At 40.8% G+C, this 10,454-nt stretch overlaps 1 long non-coding RNA gene across 1 annotated transcript; it reads right to left on the bottom strand.

Annotated features, from left to right (window-relative positions):
• Positions 1 to 1,169: 1,169 nt before the first annotated feature.
• Positions 1,170 to 4,027, bottom strand: LOC139832019 (uncharacterized). Its single transcript, XR_011746508.1, has 4 exons — positions 3,802 to 4,027; positions 3,545 to 3,716; positions 2,497 to 2,557; positions 1,170 to 1,390 (listed from the first exon to the last, which is right to left on the bottom strand). It is a non-coding gene; the product is annotated as an uncharacterized lncRNA (long non-coding RNA).
• Positions 4,028 to 10,454: the final 6,427 nt, after the last annotated feature.

Genomic DNA, 10,454 nt, shown 5'->3' with positions numbered 1-10,454 from the left:
AAGGAAGGGGTTCTTCTCATCTTCTGGCTTGTTCACCACGTTAGTGGTTTTCGAAGCGTCGTTGATTTCACCAGGGGTCTGGGCAGCGATTGTCAGTGTCTTGTTGTCTCCTATGTCTTCTGTGCCATCGGCTGCCGAAGCTTTTGCTGCCAAAGCTTTAGCTGCAGAAGTTTGTGCTGCCGAAGCTTCAAGAGCAAGGTCGGCTGGCTTCTTCTTCGCTCCTCTGACGCGTTCTTCTTCCTTATTATCGCGTGATGATGACTTGGAAGGGAGGTCAGTAATTTCCTGCTTCAACCCAAACTTTGCAGCGATCCTCTGAAAGTCACGATCACAATTGTCCGAGCGTGAGAAACTTCCATAGACTGTGATGTTTGTCCCGTTGCTCCCAGGCATTTTCAGCTTGAGGTATGCGTAGTGTGGTACAGCCATGAACTTGGCATAAGCTAGCCTCCCGAGTATAGCGTGATACTGCGACTCCCAGTTCACGACTTCGAATTCGATCTTTTCCTTCCTGAAGTTGTCGGGTTTGCCAAATACGACGTTCAGGTAAACTTTGCCAAGAGAGTACGCCGGTGAGGTGGGGAGAATCCCATGAAAGCAGGTGTCCGTTTCTTCTAGCATTCTCATGGTAATCCCCATACTCTTGATTGTGTCGAGAAATATTAGGTTTAATCCACTTCCACCATCCATGAAGACTTTGCTCATCTTGAACCCCCGACCTACGCCTCGACTACTAGGGCAGCGTGTCCTGGTTTGTAATTGCCACGGTTCCCAGAGTTGTTCCGATTACCGTCCTGCCGGTCGTCTCGTCTGTCGTCATATCGATCGTTCTGCCGATCAGAGTACCCTGTGGCTACCAGGTTACTGTCGTCATAGCTGCGGTTCTTCCTTCTCTTGTGGCGATCCCTTCGTCCACCCGAGTCGTGCTTCAGCTGGTCGTCGTCTTCGTCGTCACTGCTGTCGCGGCTTTCGTACGTTGTCCTCGCCATCAGCCCAGCTGTTGGCGATTTCCATTAACTTATGGTTTTTGGCTTCTTGCGCCCAAGTTCTTCTATGTAGCTTTCACGTCGGATGCCATCGCTGAAGGCGTCGATTTGTAGCACCCTACCTTTTAATAAAGGCAAGATACCTATGTATAGTGCTATTCCCGGGATCACTGATAGCACACACATTACAAAATATAGTAATCATTGCAATAGTATCAATTTACTACATCGTTGATCCAGAGGGTACAATAAAACCTTACAAATTGCATAGTAACATGGACTAGCTCAGAATGAACACAGCGGAAAGTAAATCAGCAATGAGCCTTCATCATCTTCATGTGCCACAGGCAGTCATGTTGGAATGTAGACTCGAGATCCTACCACGTACTTCTCCTCAGAAAATCCTGCACGTTTGAATATGCAGCCCCACGAATGGAGGTCAGTACAATGATGTACTGGGAAATGACACTTATTTGGTGGCATTTTTTAGGCATGACTATCTACATGATATTTGGCAAGTGGAGTTTAGGCAAATTTGCATAAAGCCATTTTATCCTACATTTTATTTCAAAACAAAACATTTTTGAAAATCTTTGAATGACATTGTGAAATCACACCATGGTTAAATCCTCCATGGGTTTTAGAATAATCACATGGTTACATCTTCCATGAGTTTTCGAAGGTTGATCAAATTTTAAATACATTCAGAAAACAATGATGAGATTCTTCCGTACATTCCTTGCCTAGAAGCTCAAATTGTCCGTAACCGGGGACACGGCTAAGATCTTAGGTTTAACTCTCGAGAGGTTGTGCACTTTCACCTTACGACCCACCCTTCCCAAGAGAAGAATGAGACAAGATCTTTCAGAAGAAGAATTCAACCATACAAACTAGACCCGTTCCCTTGGCCGTCGCCTCCACCCACTGTCTAGCCACAAGTTGAACCCTCACAACTTACTTAATCCCGGCAGAGCCCATAATACCATAAGGATGCACTGAAAGCTATCTATGGACGACATAGTAATCTCTTTAATCCTGGGTGGCCAACCACAAGTGGAACTCACAAGCTTAAAACCCCTCACAGGTAGTAAACCCCCACACGATCCCCTGGTGAAAACCAGGTGTGCAGTCAAAAGCGACCACTCTACAACATGCGAACTCTCGTGATTCACCACTTCAGCCAACTAGGGCGTGGACTTCACCACTTGACCTACTAGGGGCGTGGACCTGAGCAGCCGCCCACCATCAACCAATCCACCCAGGTGTTTCATTAGGGTTGTTAATTTTAAATTTTCAACACTCACAACCAATAACGAAACAACACTTGGCATTTGATGTTGCAAAGCAAAAATTAAAGCATCCTAGCAATGGGTTCAGGAGTAGCTACACACTACTAGGGTTTGCTAAGCATAGCATAATACTTTACTTTTGAAAACAAAATCCTACCATGCATACTAGTTTCAAAACACTAATGCATATATAAGATAAGTAGGATTTGAGTGTCACTTGCCTTTTTGGTAGTCGAAGCGCGTTCACTTCTCTTAATCAAAATACGTTACTCTCCGTACAAACTATAACATAGAATATAGCACAACATAAACATACCATTCAACAACAACAACAAAAATAAACAAACATTCGATATGAACAATCATAGACATGCATGCATGCTATGCACCAATTTATTTCACAAGAGAGATAGTGTGTATGTGTTGTATTGTATGTTCTCTGATATGTGCAATAATAATAAAGCTTCCTGGGTATTTAATTTGGTTTAGAAAAACAATAATTGAGTATCTACTTAACATACACAACCTTATTAATTACCTACCGCAAGATTTATGTTTAGTAAAAATATAAACTTGACTTCCCTGGATAGGTTACAGTAGTACAAGATTAGACCAATTGGAATTATTCAAAAATGATTTATAGAATTTAAATTATCGTCAAATTACTGATTTGTATAGATTTTACTAAAGAAAGTTTGTGCACGTGTCAAAATTGTACAAATCCTATATCATGTTGAAGTACATGACTTGAGGATTCCAGAAAGTACAAAAACATAAGATTTGGCCCAGTAGATTATTTTATACAAATTTTATAGTATGAAAGCCTTAACTTAACTATTTGAATTATGACGCAAAATCTAACACAAAACCTATACAATATCATTTCATATTTGGATTCTACAGCTTATAATCTTTCCAACGATATAAAATTTGCAAATTTTGGACCTCTGGATGATTTTATAATGAATTTCTAAGTTGGACATATAATCTGATATTTAAAATTAAATTTAAAACGAGTTTGACCAAGTTTGACTGAGACGCTGACTGTACTGCTGACTGTACCGCTGACTGTACTGCTGACTGTAGTTTGACTTTGACCAGACTGAGTTGACTATGCTGATGTCATGATGATGTCATAAATGTTGACATAAAAAGTTGCTCAGATGGAAAAACTTTGTACATCAAAGTTGTATAGAATTAATAGATCTATTTAACGAACAAATTACTTTTCACAATGGTACAATTAGTTTGACAAGATCTGGGTTATACCTTATAAGATTTGAATCTTGTAACACGTTTTTCTCCTTGCTCGGTGAACGAAACAAGGTGAGACTCACGGCAATGGAAAGATCTTGACGAGAGGAACAACTTCCGTGTTGAAGTCATGACGATTCGAGATAGTTTTGAAACTCGATTTGGCTCTGGTTGACTCGAAATAGATCTGTAGATGAGCGATAAATCCGTACATCAAATCCAAAAACTTTCAACATGAAAGTTGTAGAGGATGATCAGATCTACATACTCACCAAAGGAATTTGGATTCCGTGGAACGAGCACGAACTAATTGAAGATTCTCTTTGTCAGACCTGATGCCTTGCGATGCGAAATTATCCGTGTATGGTGGACGAAAAGAGATGCGATTGGTCGGGATTGAAAGATCTCGACGAGATCTACAACTTTCGTGTAGAGCCCGAAGCGATTTGAGGTGGTTCTAGTGGTCAAAACAACGAGTTGAGATTTCGTTGATCTAGGTTTCGAGAGAAGAAAAGGGAAAACGAAACTGGACGTGGTGATGGCTTTATATAGAGCATAGGTCGGTGGAAAAGGTGGGCCTCGAAGTTAGGAACGCGTGGAAATAAACGGATCTAAATTTGGAGTTGTGTGGAAAGAGATTTTTGTATTTAAGTGAAGGTAAGTTCATAAAACGAAAATCGTGCGTGGCACGTACCTGGGCACGACCGACTTGAGTCTCGTCCGGCTGGTGCGGTCGGCTGCCGCTGGGCCGGTCGGTCCGGCTGGCCGGCCCACTTGTTTTTTTTTGTTTTTTTTTGTTTTTATCTGTTACTTGTTTTTTTGATAAAATGAGTTTCGTAACTCCGATTTGAGTGAAACGAAATTCTACGAGTTTGTAAAATTATTTTGCTCAGCATAGGACAATAAAAGGATTTAAATTTTATAAATTTTTATTTTATATTATTTTATTACTACTATGCCATTATGGCTATGTGTGAATAGTTTTAACATACGCATACCAAACAAGTTTATAAAAGTTTGTAAAAATCAAAATATGTTTGATTTTGAAAATACTTGAAACCAAAAGTATTTGGAAAACAATAGTTTGGAAAATACGTTTAAATAACTCCAAAAAGTTTTAATTCTTTGTGGATTTTCAATCAAGTTCAACCAATCAAGCATAAAATTTATTTTTATTTGACATTCCAAAATTTAGGAAAATTTCGGGATGTGACAGACTACCACCCTTAAAAGAAATCTCGTCCTCGAGATTTGAGAAAGGCTAGAAAGAAAAGGTTTTGGGCTCAGGTCTTCTAGTAGGTTCATACTCATTACTGCTTCCTTTTCGAACATCTCCGAGGAGATTTCGAAAGTTAACCTTGGGCTTTGAAAACGTTACGCGAAACCCTATACGGTTATACCATCAACTGCATCCACTCTTATGAGGGTACTCATCCTATTGATATTATCTTTTAAACTCCTTGTGATACCATCTCCAAGTACCATCTCATGAGGCATCTAGTGTAATCCATAATCTATGGGTATGGCTTCTGCCACCCTTAAAAGAAACTTTTGTAGGTAGCCTTAGGTCTTGGGTTTAGGCTAAGCTCATCTTGGATATGACTTGGCAACAGGTAATATTTGAAAAACTTCTATGGCTTAGGGCTTCTGAGTTATAATCCAATAGGCGAATGTTTATTCACGTATAGTAAACAATATTTCTCTCCAAGGAGTGTCGAATAGGTTTCCTTCATAGTAGGGCTTTCTAATCCAAATGGCTGGTTGTTGAATTACTTTTAACATCGATGGGTCACTCTTCGGGTCAAACGAAAGACCAACATGAGATTACTTCAAGGCATCCTTCATATTCTTACTTGTTGGTGTCATCGGCGGTCCTCCGCTATTCTTCATCTAGTGGTTGCGTCTTCAAACTAAACGTAGTCCTACGCTTGGCAGCACTTGCCTACTATAAGGGTATAATATTTCTCCATCCTAAGGTTTAGGCTTATTCGCCGGTATCTCTTTTGTAGGTATGTCTCTCTAGATTTACCATTCCTCATACAAGGGCGAACAATATGAGTGGTCGTCATGGGGGCCAATCCATGTCGCACCCAATCATTTCCTTGTTTTCAGTTTGGTATATCTCGTATTCTAACTCTTGGTCAACCTCACAAGTTTGATGAACAAAAATTCCATGGAGAGTTGAATCAATGTTTCAATCCCCATTATTGAATTGTTTTGAAAACACCTCTATCGATCCCTAGCTAGGGTTTTGCGGAACTCTTACTCTACTCTTCTTCATCTTGATAGGAAATATCAAGGCTGTTTTCACTACTGTTGTCTTCATGGCGAGTTGCCGAGAAAACATTCTCTGGGTTGGGTATAGATGAGAATAGATAGAAAGGTCTAAAGAAGATTTCCTACCCAAACACATCGATTCAAGGCAAATCATTTTACAAACAACATCTAACAAGCATCAAGAAATTTGTTTCAAACACCAACAAATTAGTATGGTCATACCTCAATTTGGTAAGATCAATACTTTCTAATGCTAGCGTCGTTTCAATAAAAGAAAGCTAATGGTGGTCTAATCTATTTCTATATTGGATGCATCAAGTTTTTATTCTAGTCCTTCGGTGTATCTTCGTGTGTTGTACAGTCTGCATCGAAGTATTTCTTCAAGTGTCTTCATTGGTCTTCCATGAAACACTTCTTGTGGAATTGAAAATGCCATATGAAGCAGCAGTCCCTCACTTCAGGCACAAGGTAATCATCTCTACTTCCTTGATGGTTTTCATGAAGTGGGTCATCTAAGGTGAGAGGAAAACAATTTTGAAGATGGAATAGATGAGAATACAAGAGGTTCAAAATCCAAACATCTTTTTGATTGAAAATAGGATTAGACAAAATTTTCATTTTAGGGCCTTCCTATTTCTAATCCAAACCTAGGGTCTCGATCCTACAGGCTACACTATGCTCTGATACCATTCTGTAGCACCCTACCTTTTAATAAAGGCAAGATACCTATGTATAGTGCTATTCCCGGGATCACTGATAGCACACACATTACAAAATATAGTAATCATTGCAATAGTATCAATTTACTACATCGTTGATCCAGAGGGTACAATAAAACCTTACAAATTGCATAGTCACATGGACTAGCTCAGAATAAACACAGCGGAAAGTAAATCAGCAATGAACCTTCATCATCTTCACGTGCCACAGGTAGTCATGTTGGAATGTAGACTCGAGATCCTACCACGTACTTCTCCTCAGAAAATCCTGCACGTTTGAATATGCAGCCCCACGAATGGAGGTCAGTACAATGATGTTACTGGCAAATGACACTTATTTGGTGGCATTTTTTAGGCATGACTATCTACATGATATTTGGCAAGTGGAGTTTAGGCAAATTTGCATAAAGCCAATTTTATCCTACATTTTATTTCAAAACAAAACATTTTTGAAAATCTTTGAATGAAATTATGAAATCACACCATGGTTAAATCCTCCATGGGTTTTAGAATAATCACATGGTTACATCTCCCATGAGTTTTCGAAGGTTGATCAAATTTTAAATACATTTAGAAAACAATGATGAGATTCTTCCGTACATTCCTTGCCTAGAAGCTCAAACTGTCCGTAACCGGGGACACGGCTAAGATCTTAGGTTTAACTCTCGAGAGGTTGTGCACTTTCACCTTACGACCCACCCTTCCCAAGAGAAGAATGAGACAAGATCTTTCAGAAGAAGAATTCAACCATACAAACTAGACCCGTTCCCTTGGCCGTCGCCTCCACCCACTGTCTAGCCACAAGTTGAACCCTCACAACTTACTTAATCCCGGCAGAGCCCATAATACCATAAGGCTGCACTGGAAGCTATCTATGGATGACATAGTAATCTCTTTAATCCTGGGTGGCCAACCACAAGTGGAACTCACAAGCTTAAAACCCCTCACAGGTAGTAAACCCCCACACGATCCCCTGGTGAAAACCAGGTGTGCAGTCAAAAGCGACCACTCTACAACATGCGAACTCTCAGGGATTCACCACTTCAGCCAACTAGGGGCGTGGACTTCACCACTTCAGCCTACTAGGGGCGTGGACCTGAGCAGCCGCCCACCATCAACCAATCCACCCAGGTGTTTCATTAGGGTTGTTAATTTTAAATTTTCAACACTCACAACCAATAACGAAACAACACTTGGCATTTGATGTTGCAAAGCAAAAATTAAAGCATCCTAGCAATGGGTTCAGGAGTAGCTACACACTACTAGGATTTGCTAAGCATAGCATAATACTTTACTTTTGAAAACAAAATCCTACCATGCATACTAGTTTCAAAACACTAATGCATATATAAGATAAGTAGGATTTGAGTGTCACTTGCCTTTTTGGCAGTCGAAGCGCGTTCACTTCTCTTAATCAAAATACGTTACTCTCCGTACAAACTATAACATAGAATATAGCACAACATAAACATACCATTCAACAACCACTACAAGAAAAGTTGCCATGGCCGACGAAGTTGAAGTCGCGCTGTGGTTGCTGGTGTACCATGGCCGACGATTTTGGGTTTGTCCGTTGTGCATGTCAAAACGTTTTTTTCTCTTTTTTAGGCCACCTAGCCCGACGAAACCGGCCAAAACGTTGCGTATGGTGGCCCGGGACGTGGTGAATTGATACGTCTCCGACGTATCGATAATTTCTTATGTTCCATGCCACATTATTGATGTTATCTACATGTTTTATGCACACTTTATGTCATATTCGTGCATTTTCTGGAACTAACCTATTAACAAGATGCCGAAGTGCCAGTTCCTGTTTTCTGCTGTTTTTGGTTTCAGAAAACCTAGTAACGAAATATTCTCGGAATCGGACGAAATCAACGCCAAAGATCTTAGAATCCCCGGAAGCATCCAGAACACACGAGAGGGACCAGAGGGGGGGCACAGGCCCACCACACCATACCCTGGCGCGGCCTAGGGGGGGCCCGCGCCCCCCTATGGTTTGGCCAGCCCTTCGACCCTCTGGCGCCGCCTCTTCGCCTATATAAAGCCCCTGACCTAAAAACCTCGATGCGTATGGCGAAAACCACAGAAACCTTCCAGAGCCGCCGCCATCGCGACGCCAAGATCTGGGGGACAGGAGTCTCTGTTCCGGCACGCTACCGGAGCGGGGAAGTGCCCCCGGAAGGCTTCTCCATCGACACCGCTTCCATCTCCACCGCCATCTTCATCACCGCTGCTGCTCCCATGAGGAGGGAGTAGTTCTCCATCGAGGCTCGGGGCTGTACCGGTAGCTATGTGGTTAATCTCTCTTCCATGTACCTCAATACAATAATCTCATGAGCTGCTTTACATGATTGAGATTCATATGAGTTTTGTATCACTACTATCTATGTGCTACTCTAGCAAAGTTATTAAAGTAGTTCTATTCCTCCTGCACGTGTGTAAAGGTGACAGTGTGTGCACCGTGTTAGTACTTGGTTTATGCTATGATCATGATCTCTTGTAGATTATGAAGTTAATTATTGCTATGATGGTATTGATGTGATCTATTCCTCCTACATATGCATGAAGGTGACAGTGTGCATGCTATGTTAGTACTTGGTTTAATCTGTTGATCTATCTTACACTACAAGGTTACTTAAACATGAGCATTATTGTGGAGCTTGTTAACTCCGGCATTGAGGGTTCGTGTAATCCTACGCAATGTGTTCATCATCCAACAAAAGTGTAGAGTATGCATTTATCTATTCTGTTATGTGATCAATGTTGAGAGTGTCCACTAGTGAAAGTGTAATCCCTAGGCCTTGTTCCTAAATACTGCTATCGCTACTTGTTTACTACTGCTGTGTTACTACTGCTGCAATACTACCACCATCAACTACACGCCAGCAAGCTATTTTCTGGCACCGTTGCTACTGCTCATACTTATTCATACCACCTGTATTTCACTATCTCTTCGCCGAACTAGTGCACCTATTAGGTGTGTTGGGGACACAAGAGACTTCTTGCTTTGTGGTTGCAGGGTTGCATGAGAGGGATATCTTTGACCTCTTCCTCCCTGAGTTCGATAAACCTTGGGTATCCACTTAAGGAAAAACTTGCTGCTGTTCTACAAACCTCTGCTCTTGGAGGCCCAACACTGTCTGCAGGAAAGGAGGGGGAACGTAGACATCAAGCACTTTTCTGGCGCCGTTGCCGGGGAGGAAAGGTAAAAGGTACTCACACTCCGGACCTCGGCTACTAAGCTATTTCCCGGTGCTGTAAGTACTCAAAGCTATTTCCTTTAGATCCTGCAATTGCAACTTTTTGTTTCTTGTTTACACTAGTAAGGCATAATGGACAACAATGAGCTTTTTACTCTATTTCCTGATTTAAGACATGGATGGTTTGATCCGAAAATTAAAAAACCCATGGAACATGTTAGTATGAACACTTTGAATACCATTGTTGCTAATGATATGGAAAATTCTAAGCTTGGGGAAGCTGGTTTTGATGAGCATGATCTTTTTAGTCCACCAAGCATTGAGGAGAAAATCTTCTTTGATGATACTTTGCCTCCTATTTATGATGATTATAATGATATTGGTCTTTTAGTACCGCCTGTTATGGAGGATAAATTTGATTATGATTACAATATGCCTCCTATATTTGATGATGAGAATAATAATGATAGCTACTTTGTTGAATTTGCTCCCACTACAACTAATAAAATTGATTATGCCTATGTGGAGAGTAATAATTTTATGCATGAGACTCATGATAAGAATGCCTTATGTGATAGTTATATTGTTGAGTTTGCTCATGTTGCTACTGAAAATTATTATGAGAGAGGAAAATATGGTTGTAGAAATTTTCATGTTACTAAAATGCCTCTCTATGTGCTGAAATTTTTGAAGCTACACTTGTTTTATCTTTCTATGCTTGTTGCA

This window comes from Lolium perenne, chromosome 6 (assembly GCF_019359855.2).
Source record: "Lolium perenne isolate Kyuss_39 chromosome 6, Kyuss_2.0, whole genome shotgun sequence".
NCBI classification, from domain to species: Eukaryota; Viridiplantae; Streptophyta; class Magnoliopsida; order Poales; family Poaceae; genus Lolium; species Lolium perenne.
Note: the sequence above shows the minus strand (reverse complement) of the source record. Positions and strands in the feature narration are given on the sequence as shown.